A 13,075-nucleotide genomic window follows, 5' to 3' on the forward strand; every position below is an offset into this window, starting at 1 on the left:
GTGCGAAGTAGCTAGCAGCCCCCTCCCTCGTGTCGGCACGAAGGGAATCCTAAGCTATGAATGCATGCCCCCCAAACCGAGGTTCACCTAGTAAAGTGCGAAGTAGCTAGCAGCCTCTCCTTCCTCGTGTCGGCATGAAGGGGATCCTAAGCTATGAATGCATGCCCCCAACCGAGGTTCACCTAGCAAAGTGCGAAGTAGCTAGCAGCCCCCCATGCGAGCAGTCCGCCGCGCAGGCAGACGGGGAGGCGTGCGTGCAGGTGTGTGAATTGACGGAGGCATGCTCACTGCACAGTGTCATCGGGAGGCGTGCGAGTAGCTGTGTGAAACTTTGATAGGCATGCCAGCAGTCCGGTGCGCAGGCTCACCGGGAGGCGAGCCATCGGTTTGACCGCTGCCCGCCTCTCTCCCACAACTCCCACTACTCCATAAATGGTGCGCCCGAGCGGCCGCACCCCCCATCCTCGCCACACACACACACACAATCCTCTCTCTCCGCTTGCATCCTCGACGCCGCTCTCAGTCCTCAAAGCCGTCAATGTTTGAGGATGCCGCCGAAGCGCCCCGTCGGAGGGAGTGGTGACGCCGAGGCTGCTAAAGCACCGGAGCACGGTGTGGAGATGGAGACAAAGGTTGTCGTCACCACTGGCGAGTTATCGCTGCACCTTGACATTGTCGACGACGTCGAGCTTCCACAACCGGAGGCGGGGTTCCAGACTGACTCTGGTGTCGACCCCGTCGACGACTCCGACGACGACTCCGACGACGATGGACAGCTGGTTAGTCATCTATACCCATTTATGTGTCAAATAGATCATAGGGTTCTCTGGTTACTCCTGCCTCCCCCTTTTTGGAATAGAAACCCTATGGTTATGTTTTCCCAATTCATGAAATTTGAGTAAGTTCCGTTAGATCCGTGTAGTGTATTGATTGTTTGAATGGTACAAGTGATAAGTGATTAGTTGTTTCATCTGTGCAAATTATTTCTGCTAGTAATCCAACTAGGGTTAGTGTTCATGCTAATAATTCCTAGCCAGGACTTGACAATTGATTTTGAATGACCTACATATGTTTGTGCCATTATTTTCTTCAAGATTGGTCTATACATAGATGACTGTGCTTAAAAATCGAACCATAATCTCAGGATATGTATAAATAAATAACCATAAATTCCTAATCCTACTTCACGGCATGTAATCATTGATTTGATGCCAAATTTGTTTTACATTTGTATAGGTGCTGTCTGACGATGTGGACAACTTGGATGAAGATGGCCAGAGGAGGTACACGAGGCAAATCCTGAGGGGGCTTTATGTGGGAATGCATAACAGGCGTATTAGGACCTGGAATGGTGGCTATCAATGCCCATTTTGCAACCACAAGCTTCATGACGCGTATCTAAGTGTTCTGGTGCATGCAAGAGGACGGGACGTTGGCTTATTCAAGCAGAAGTATTCTCGCAGGGTGGTGCACGACGCGTACGCGAGTACCTGGAGAAGCTTCAGGATCGTGCCAGCATGTGAGATGAGATGTGGGATGGATCGAACTATGTACGCTTGAGTATGCTTAATGACGGTTGAACTATGTACTTATGGTTGAACTATGCTTATGTACGTGTACGCTTATTATCTATGTCTGAGTATGTTAAATATTTGGTCAAAATTTGGTAAAAATTACAAAGGGGGACCAATAAACCAGGACGGAGGTAGTATGCCAATCACACACGGTTCCCAAAATTGGAACCATGTGCAATGATTTTCATTTTGCCTGTTGCGTCAATCACACACGGTTCGCTCTAGCAAACCGTCGCCTCCAAAATTCTTTGTGGGACAGAAAACCCTCACCACCCAATTCAAAAAAGAAAAAAAGAAAACCCTCACCATCCCCACGTCACAAAAACCCTCACCCCGCCCGCCACCCCCTCTGGTCCCCATTCACACCTGCACAAGCTCCTCCACGTCTATGCCATGGCACCGCCTATTGCGGCGGTAAACACTTAGTTCGCCGCCTGCCGCCGCCGCCAGGCTGCCGGCCAAGCCCACCGCATTTCGCCACTTCCGCTTGCCGCCGCCTATCGCCATCGACTTTCTCGATGCTGCTCGCGGTCGACCCAGCTCTGCTCGGTTGGGGAATCTGCCGTACTGAGGGTTCTTTCTCATGGACGACAATGTAACTAATATAATGAGATATTATCTCATCTCTTATCCCGGTTCATCTGCCTCCTTTAATCACCTGGCGGAAATCACCGTGAACTCATTTTTATTCGAGTTGATTTGAGGGTTTTCTTTCATTCATAGAATGTACAGTGCGCCGACACATCAGGACTTTGCGACCTTCGTCAGAGATTCCATCTCACCGTACCAGATCACTTGAGGACGCGCGCGGTATGTTCAATCTCACCCTAAATCAGTTGGCATGGCCTACTTTCCTGAACATATTCTAAATATTACTACATTTGGATAAAAGGTGCCACATGCACCATATACGTCAAATGGGATTTTCCCCTCTTCTTTCTATATTAGGCAAATTAATGATGTATTGTTCTTTCGATTACTCTCATATTTCCATGACATCATGTTTACCCTATCTGTTTAATTATAGATTTTTGTCATTCGATTTCAACTACTGTACAGTTCTTTCAATTTGGGCCCATATTTGCATGTTACCATATTTTCTTTAACAATCCTACCATTTTCTGCAGCGCATCCCTTGCTATGCAACAGATTATGTAGTGCACAATCTTTCCCTTTACATAGATCAAGACTGCACGGTTGTCATACAATCGTTGCTACTGTAAGACTTGATGAACATGGGGACTCCTATTTTGGCACTGGCTTTTGGAAAGAAATTTCTAAGTTTTATGTACTGAAAGCTGGCACTAAAATTGCACTGCACATAAAAGGACCTGGTCATGAGATACATGCTAACTTCCCAGACAAAATCATCCGTCCAGACTTTGTTCGAAGTAAGTTTTCTTTTCAACTATCTGCATGTTGACTTACCCAGCAATGTCAAATGAATTGTGTAGTATTTAATCAACCAATTGTTATTCCCTTTTCTTACTATATTCCTACCTAATAACTTCTAGTTACCAATACACTTTTTTATTGCCCTGTTTTAACTAAATATTCCCTGTACTCCCATTTCTATCAGAAAGCGCCGCTGACAAGGAGACTCTGGAGGTGGAGAACGGGGCTGCCAACAAGCAGAGGCGGGGCGAGCTAGAACCGCAAGCGACTCCAGCAGGCCTATACTTCATCAGCAGCCTCCCCGATGATATGTTGACAACCATCATCTCCCTCCTCCCAATCAAATATGGGGCGCGGACAACCGTCCTTTCCTGGTGGTGGCGCCCCCTATGGAACTCCAGCCCTCTCAACCTCATCGACACCCACGAGCTCTGCCATGGCTATCGCAAAAGCTTGGATGTGTTCTCCAAGATCCTCGGCAGTCACCTTGGCCCAACCAGAGGCCTTAGAATGGGCAAGTTCCGTTCCAACGGCAAGGACCGAGCCAAGCTTGATGACTTGTTCCGACCCCCCGCCCTAGATCAGCTCGAGGAGCTCACTTTTGATGATGGGCATATGCGGTCGTTGCCAATGTCCGCACTCCGCCTCGCGCCCACGCCGCACGTCGCGAAGTTTAGGAACTGCCATTCCCCCCCTTAATGACGCGCCCGCTCTTATTCTACCACGACTGAAGCACCTCGAGCTCATCGCGGTCTGCCTCTCAAACGGTGACACGGAGCGCCTGCTCTGTGGCTGTACTGCACTCGAGTACCTTCGTCTTCAGGCGATCAATGGGTTGAGTACCTTCCACATCACCTCCATGACTCTCCGGACTATTTATGTGTGTTGCTGGTGCGGCAGGAAGACATCACAAGATGCGTACCACGGTATGGTCATTGAGGACACACCTGCACTTGAGAGATTACTTATAGTTGATCAAGAAGGTCCAACAAGAATCAATGTCATTTCTGCGCCAAAATTGACAGTGGTGGGCTACTTGTGTGACAAATACTCTGAACTTGTTATTTGATCCACACCCGTTCAGGTACAACAGCCGCCTTTTACCTCTCCTTCTACAAATTAACATTATTTCTAATTTTGAAGATGTTTGTTCTTCTGTCATTCAGAAAATGATTCCGGCAAGCTTGACCCCGAAACTACGCACAGTGAAGGTCTTGGCACTAGAATCTAACGGCCCCAACCTGGAGCAAGTTGTCAGTTTCGTGAGATGCTTTCCGTGCTTGGAGAAGCTATATATCGAGGTGATGTTCCTTTCCTGTTAAATGTTAACCATAAGGGAGTTCAATTTGTGACACCTTTTTCCAACTTTACATTGACAATGTACTACGATTTCTGAAGGATTCTTTTGGAGGATTTCAGTACAAACATGTTCCACCCCCCATATTGGTTGCCTGACCCATATGGTTACAATCAATAAGCATTTCTCCTTGGGATTCATCTGTACTAGTTTTCTTAGGGAACTTTTCATCCACTCCAACCTCTTGTGAAGAAGGCTACATTTTTTTAGAATGTAATCAAATGCCCATGTTAATCATGTCAGATCGAAGATGGCATGTTAGTGCATTTTACAAATCCTGCAAACCAAATAGGCCTGTAGTAATGTTCAAAACTGCATGTAGGCACTAACACATTTTCTTCTTTTGCACATAAGATTAGGCCTAGTGGTGGATAATGTGATACAATATAACAATCACGTCGAATGCCTAGATCTTCATCTCTCAGAAATTACTTTGAACTCCTACTGAGGGACCTTACCTGAGATTATATTTGCCAGGTTTTTTGTTCTCAGAGCAAGGGTCCTGAAGGAAATGAGGTTTGCCCTACATTTATTTCGCAAAAATGAATGGTTTGTTGATCAGCGCCGGCGCCTGCGGTAGAATGGATTAGGCTCCAAAAATGATGAATTTCATTTTGGAACTTCAGATGACAGAGTAATCGGAATTCATCGTGTCAACCCCATACCTGACTTCTCAGTGGCTGACTCCTTTGCAAAAATTGTGAGGTTTCGAAACCAGGCTTAGAAGTGGTAATATTAGTTGAACCTCTCTGATATCCATGTTCAGCGGATTAGCGCGAGCGTTTGCAGCTGATGAGCTGAATTTCATTTCTAATATCAGTTTGAACCTTGTAATCTTTGAATTTGAGCCATATAACTATGGAATTTGAACCTTGTAATATTTCGAGCTTTTGTGGTACAATCGTTGAAATGGCATCGTATGAGACTCGTATATTGGTAGCACTATTTTGACCTTAATATGCAATGGTCTTAGATTTTATTAACCATTCTCAAATCCGTTTACCTTGTCGATCTCACAACACACGATCTGTATAGCTAACTCGACTGCGATCTTCGACATTATTGCACACAGTTGGTTTCTTCCACCGTGTGCCTTGTAGAGTGCAGAATTAATTATCGCACTCGAGTGTCCATCATCACCCTTCTGTGTAACTTTGACCTTATCACCCACGGGTAAACTTATGACCGAAGTCATTCCACACACTTTTTTTTACAAAGCTGTTTTCCAATAAACGCCCATGATTTGTGTCACACCCTGATTTTCATGCCAGAACACTTAAGCTAATAAATCATGATAAAATGTGGTTTACAAAAACTTTTGAGTGTTTTGAACTTTGCTTGATTGGATTTTTGTTTGCTGTTTGCAAGTGCTCTAAAAATCATATAAATCCTCTAACTCATATACTCCTTCTCCTTGATCCAAAACTTTTCCCAATGATCATGCCATGTGTATAGGTCAGAATAGTATTTTCTTGTATAAATAATTTGGCCAAAAAGTATTTTCTAAATTAGGTTTTCCAAAAACCCCTAGGTTAAGGCTTGAACTACAAGTACTTAATCTGGGATGTGAAAAATCTTTCAAAAATTATATTTGAATCCTACTAGATATAGGACCCCTAAAACCACAAAAATATTATTTTAAAAGTTATTTTGCTATTTTATTTAAAGGATTTTTCTTTAGGCCAGAAATGGTCTTTAATAGGTTAAAATTATTTTAATGTTTGAAAATATTTGGGAAACTTTAGGGAGAATCACTGAACATATATTATCCATATATATGAGTTTCAACATAGGGATAATTAGATTTATGCCCCTAGTTGTGTCCCACTCGTCTGTTTTACCCTTAATTCCCAAAAGTCACCGGTTCTGTCCAAGCCACTTTGATCCTCTTATGCTTTTGCCCTTTGACCGTTTGACCGTCAGTTTGAAAACTTCATAACTAATTCATACAAAATAAAAAAATGCAAATAAGATACCAAAATGTTCAGAAAAACATCACCTATATGTCAGTGTCACTTGCATTCATGAAAAAAGTGTTGGAAAGTGCACATCCGAGTTTTAGCTCTTTTGATACCACCATGAATAGTAAACTCTAAAAATTCAAAAAAAATATGGTGGCAAAGAACGACAAGTGTTCTAAGTGCTTGCCAAGTTTCATTAGGGAACGACATTCGTGGAATCGTGGCAAAAAAATAATCTATTTTGGAGTGCTGATTGTTTTTTTCACCGCGGCACCCACGAATGTTATTCCCTGATGAAACTTGGTAGTCACTTAAAACATTTCTCATTCTTTGCCACCAAATTATTTTTGAATTTTTTTGAATTTTTTTAGATTTTACTATTCATGGTGGTAGCATAAGAGCTAAAACTCGGATGGGCACTTTCCAACACTTTTTTCATGAATGCAAATGACACTAACATATAAGTGATGTTTTTATGAACATTTTGGTATCTTATTTGCATTTTTCTGATTTAGTATGAATTAGTTATGAAGTTTTCAAACTGACGGTCAAATGGTCAAAGGGCAAAAGCATAAGAGGAGCAAAGTGATTTGGACAGAACCGGTGACTTTCGGGAATTAGGGGTAAAACAGACAAGTGGGACACAACTAGGGGAATAAATCTAATTATCCCTTCAACATATGGTCATGATCAAAATATTAGACAAAACCCTCCAGAACCATTTCTGCTCATTTCAAGTATTTGAAATATTTCTATAATATATATTTTTAAATAAATCCAGGAAAATTCTAGCAAGTCACACAAAACCCTCCAGAACCATTTCTGCTCATTTCAAGTATTTGAAATATTTCTATAATATATATTTTTAAATAAATCCAGGAAAATTCTAGCAAGTCACACAAATAAAGTTTTATTCCAATCAGAATAGTTTTGGTTCACAAAAGTGCCCCAAAACCATCTCTGTCCAGATCCAAGTTTGAACAACTGTACATTGCCAACTTTCTCCTTTTTACCTAAATTTTTGTGGACATTCCCACATCTCCAAATGATGATACTACACAAAGTGGTGCATCAAGAAGAATAGTTTTGCATGGCTAGACCTTGGAAAACCCATTTCTGTTGATTTCTAGGGTTTACAAAAGTTGCACTGACAACTTTGCCCAAATGAGCTCAATTTTGGTGGAACACCCTATTTCTAAGTGCCATTCCATTCTGTTAAGTCTCATGTCAAGTGCAATTCACTTTCTTGCCCAAACCAGCAACAAACACCTTCTGCCAATTCTCCAAAAGCATCACTTTGACCTCTTCCACTAATCTCCATGGGCTCAACGTTTTACCACATCTACTCTGACCCTCTTCTACCTCTAGTAACATTTGCAAGTCCATAGATCAATTATTGAGGAGGTAAAACCACCTCTTTCTCTCTTTGTTCACCCATGGCAACACCTCCTCTCTCTCCCATTTCAATATGGAGCACCCCACCTAGCATCTCTCCACACCAAGGCATCCAAGGCAACCCCAAGGCACAAGGGGACATGCCATGGGCCTTTAAAAATGGCCATGCCAGCAATTTGCATGCTCCAAAGCGCGCTACAGTGCGCCCAGGCACTGTAGCCGCCCTCTGCCCGATGCCCCCAGCCACCTCGGGCCTCCCCAGCGCGCCAGACGAGGCGCCTCGACGTCCGCAACACGGCAGCTGGTCGGCCCCCTCATCCTTCTCCCTCCTGCTGCCGCTGCTCGCACGTGCGCGAGCCGCCCGAGAGCTCCAATGGCCGAGCTCACACGCGCGATGCTCTAGCCCTCCCCTGCCCCTTCTCTTCTTCCCCCTGGTCGTAGACTGTCGGAGTAAATGGCCACGGGTAGCCTAACCGACTCCCCCTAGCTCTTCGAAAAATTATCAGGCCATTCAAGCCTTCAAGCATGCAAAGCATAGGGCCGCCTTCCCCCGACCGGCTATCCCCAGGGCCGACTCCCAGAAGGCGACCCAGCCTCAGAAACCTCCCCCAAGAAAGATATGAGATAGCCGACACCAGGAAGCCGGCCCCAAGAGGACCGACTCCCAGAAGCCGGCCATGAAGAAAGCCGACTCCCAGAAGCCGGCCCTGAAGAAAGCCGGCTCCCAGGAGCCGCCCAAGACTGCACCCACTAACACTGTGCCCACATAACAGCGATAGGATGGGGCGTGGCCGCAGTACAGCCCACTACCCCCGAATCCCGGAAAAGGCATGGCCACAGGGCGCCGTACGGGCCAGCCATCCCCCGTCCGGTGATGCACTGTAGCTGTGTTGGCCTTGATGTCACCCATGATAGGTGCCAGTACGGCCCGCACGCGGCGGGCCCCTTTTGCCAGAGAGACACCCGAAGGCGGCCTGGCCTCCTCTAGTCGGCCAGGGGTGTGGTCGGCTCCCAATAGCCGACTACCTCCCTCCCTCGAAACATGTGCCTCATTAAGAAGACGAGGTAAGGCTACAGTGAGAGCCCGCGAGGCGGCGACACTGTAGCCACGCTTACCTCGACAAAGCCCTCGTCATCAGAGGCGAGGCGACAGTAACCAGCCGCCGACAAAGCCCCCAAGTGGTGGGGCCGGCCTGCCGGCCAAGAGGCCGGCAGCCGGCGAGACCCACCAGTCGGCGGGCCCCAATGACCGGCGGAGGAGCCGACAAGCATAGACGCTGACGGCTGGGACCCGCGCCTAGCCGGATTACCATTGTACCCCTGGGGGGTAGGCCTATATAAACCCCCCGGGACACCCATGCAAAGGGTTGATCTCATAGAATTCCACACACCACATAGAGAGAAAATGAGAGCTAGCCTTGCCCTTCTTCTTCCTCTAGCCAAACAGCTCAAGGAGCGCTTGTAGCTACTTGTATTGATCTAGTGATCATGCGGAGACCCCGCAGAGCAGGACTAGGGGTGTTATCTCCACGGAGAGCCCCGAACCTGGGTAAGATCCGCCGGCGTGCATGTCTTCGCCTCATCCCGTTTCCAGGCACCAGCGATGTTTTACTGGCTCCCACAATGATAAGCCACCCGTTGGCATATGTCGCACCTACCACCCGACATTTGGCGCCCACCGTGGGGCCAGGTGCACCGTCGTCCGGAGACCTGTTCTGGACGGGAACCCTCTTCCTCCCCCGCGAGCGCAGCCAGCCTGCTGCGCCCGATGGCGCTTGCCCCGACGCGCTGCAAGGCGTCGATGACGCCTGCGCAGCAAGCTGCCTCGCCGATCTTCTTGGCGAGACTCGCATCTCCGACAAGCCCGCGTTCGATGCGGGCACGGACTACCCCGAGAGCCGCCTCGCCAGCCTCCTCGGCCAGCTTCACGTCTCCAGCGAGCTTGCTGTGGACTTGGAGTTGGTCGGCTCCACCGACCCAATGCTTGTCGACTCCGACACGGCATCGCTCGACGCCTACCCCTCCGATGTGGTAGTCTTCAACGACCCTCTCCCTCGAGCTGACAGCGGCAACAGCGCTGTCACTGAGGTGCTGGTCGTCAGCCACGTCGCCGACTCGGGCGAGAACGCCCACGACGCCCTACAAGCGGCGATGCATGACTTGTCCGTCCCCATCCTGGCCGACTTCGATGCCGAGACCCTGGAGGCACGCCGCCTCGCCCTCATCGCGGAGGGCCAAAAGATAGCCTCCATGAGACGCCTCACCGAGGCTCACCAGCGCGAAGTCGACCGCGTCGCCTTTGGTACGCCGCCTCACGGCAGGCCGAGCCGAGCCGGTCTCGTCAAGAAGCGTGGCGCGGCCATCGCCAGCATGCTGGGGGCAGGCCGCCCCGTCTACGCCACACCGCTCGAGAATCTGCGAGCCGCTCAGGCGGCCGCAGAAGAGCTGAATGGGCTGGGGGCTGATGAGCTCCCCTACATGACAAGGCGCATCCAGCAGCTGATCGACGCGGCCGCAGAATGGCATGAAGCCGGCGCCCGCGCTGAGAGTCCTCCCTCACGCCGAGAGCACGCCGCGACATCCCTGTCGCCGACTGCAAGCGGCGCCCGTGCAAGGAAAGATAAGGAGCCGGCTGCTAGCCGCAGCCGGACTCGAATCACCATGGAGCGCGACGCGGAAGGCCGCCCTCGAGCAGTGGAGCTCCAAGGCAATCCGCCTCCTCCCCCGCCTCGTGGGGAGAGACGTCCCACCCCGCCGCCTGTCACGCATCCGACTCTCGGTGGCCGACTAGGCCACCACGAAGGAGTCGGCGAGAACAACGCCCGCCACCGGATCGACCGCCTAGCTCGATCCCTGGCGCTAGAAGAAGAAGACGATGTCGGCCCGCCATGCTTTGGTCCCCGCATCCGCGATGAGCCCTTCCCCAAAGGGTTCTCCCTCCCCAGAGACACGCCCAAGTACAATAGCTCCGTGAAGCCGGAAGATTGGCTCATCGACTACTCTACCGCTGTCAGTATAGCGAACGGCAATAGGCGCGTTGCCGTGAAGTACGTCCCTCTCATGCTGCAAGGCATGACACGCACCTGGCTCAACAGCCTCAAGCCCTACAGCGTCAACAGCTGGCTGGACTTCATGGAAATCTTCGTCCGCAACTTCACCAGCACGTACAAGCGGCCTCCCAAGCCCTGCCAGCTCTCCTTATGCGTCCAAGGGCCCAGCGAGTCGACCCGCGACTACCTCACGCAGTGGCCCGAGCTCCGCAACTCCTGCGAGGGGGTGCACGAGGTTCAAGCCATCGAATACTTCACCGCCAGGTGCCGAGAGGGCACCCTCCTCAAGCACCGACTCCTCTGCGATGAGCCGACTACCCTCGACGAGCTGCTGGTCATTGCAGACAAGTACGCCACAGCCGACTCCTTGATGAAGACCGAGCTCCGAGCGGACGCCTCTGGGAAGGTGCTCGCTCCGGCTCCTAAGACGCCGGCTGGCGACTCCATTCGGCGCCCCTACCAAAACGACCACAAGCGCAAGGCCCCTATGCCGCCTTCCACCAGTCGGCAGGTGGCCACAGTCGAAGATGAGCAGCCCGAAGAACGGCCCGCTCCCAAGAAGAAGGGCGGCAGGCCGGCTTGGCAGCCGGCCTTCTCCTACGAGCAAAGTCTCGATGCCCCCTGCAAGTTCCACAGCGGCGCGAAGCCGTCCAACCACACGACCCAAAAGTGCCACTGGCTCACCCGGATCTCCAAGGGCGAGGGGCTGGTGCCGCCTCCGCCTCCCGGCCCGCCGCCTCCAGCTCCCCAGCAGCCGGCTGCCCGACCAGCAGTCGGAGCCATTCAAGATGAGTTCCCTGATGAGCACGCCGCCTACATCGTCTTCACAAGCCAGGTTGAAGACAAGCGCAGCCGGCACCGACAGCACCAAGAGGTCAACGCAGTCGACTCCAGCAACCCCGAGTTCATGCATTGGTCCGAAAGGCCTATTAACTGGAGCCGGGCCGATCACCCAGAGGTGATGCCGTCCCCTGGCTCCTATGCATTGGTGTTGGATGTCACCCTCGCAACAGAGAGGCGGGCTGCCCGATTCTCCCGCGTTCTGATTGATGGCGGAAGCAGTATCAACATACTGTACCGCGACACCATGGAGAAGTTGAACCTCAAGGCCTTCAGCTCATGCCAAGCCGGACCGTTTTCCATGGCATCGTACCCGGCCCGTCTTGTTCCCCGATCGGCAAGATCAAGATGGATGTCCTCTTCGGAGACAAGAATCACTTTTGCCGAGAAGCAATTTGGTTCGAGGTAGTGGATCTGGAAAGCCCTTACCACGCCTTGCTTGGCCGACCTGCTCTGGCCAAGTTCATGGCTGTGCCCCACTATGCCTACCTGAAGATGAAGATGCCGAGCTCGAAGGGGATCATCACTGTAGCCGACGACTACAAGAAGTCCATCGAGTGCGCTGCAGCCAGCAGCCGGCTGGCCGAGTCCCTCGTAGTGGCGGAAGAGAAGAAGATGCTGGAGCGAATTGTGGCCATGGCCGGCAAGCAGCCGGCCTTGTCCCCCAACCCCAAGGAATATGATGCGCAGGGCTCCTTCCAGCCGGCCAAGGAGACGAAGAAGATACCTCTGGACCCGGAGAACCCGGAGAGGTTTGCAGTCATTGGTGCAAACCGGGACAGTAAATAGGAAGGCGAGCTCGTCGACTTCCTCCGTGAGAATCGAGATATCTTTGCATGGTCCCCAAAGGACATGCCAGGTGTTCCGAAGGATTTCGCTGAGCACAAGTTACACGTCCGAGCCGATGCGAAGCCGGTCAAGCAGCCTCTCCGCCGACTGTCAGAAGAGAAGAGAAGAATCGTAGGAGAAGAGATAGCCCGGCTCCTTGCCGCCGGCTTTATTATGGAAGTGTTTTTCCAGAGTGGCTTGCCAACCCAGTCTTGGTGTTGAAGAAAAACAACAAATGGCGTATGTGTATAGACTACACTAGCCTCAACAAGGCCTGCCCCAAAGATCCGTTTGCTCTGCCACGGATTGATCAAGTGATAGACTCCACAGCCAGATGCGAGCTGTTGAGTTTCTTGGATGCCTACTCAGGATACCACCAGATTAAGTTGGACCCATCAGACCGCCTGAAGACCGCCTTCATCACACCATTCGGAGCTTTCTGTTACCTGACTATGACATTCGGCTTGAGGAATGCCGGTGCCACTTTTCAGCGTTGCATGCAGAAATGCCTCCTCAAGCAACTCGGCAGAAATTCCCACGTCTACGTAGACGATATTGTGGTGAAGACAGAGAAGCACGGCACCCTGCTGGAAGACCTCAAAGAAACATTTGCCAACTTGCGCCGATTCCAGATCAAGCGCAACCCCGAGAAATGCGTGTTCGGAGTACCAGCCG

The sequence above is a fragment of the Triticum aestivum genome, chromosome 7D, assembly GCF_018294505.1.
Source record: "Triticum aestivum cultivar Chinese Spring chromosome 7D, IWGSC CS RefSeq v2.1, whole genome shotgun sequence".
In the NCBI taxonomy this organism is placed as follows: Eukaryota; Viridiplantae; Streptophyta; class Magnoliopsida; order Poales; family Poaceae; genus Triticum; species Triticum aestivum.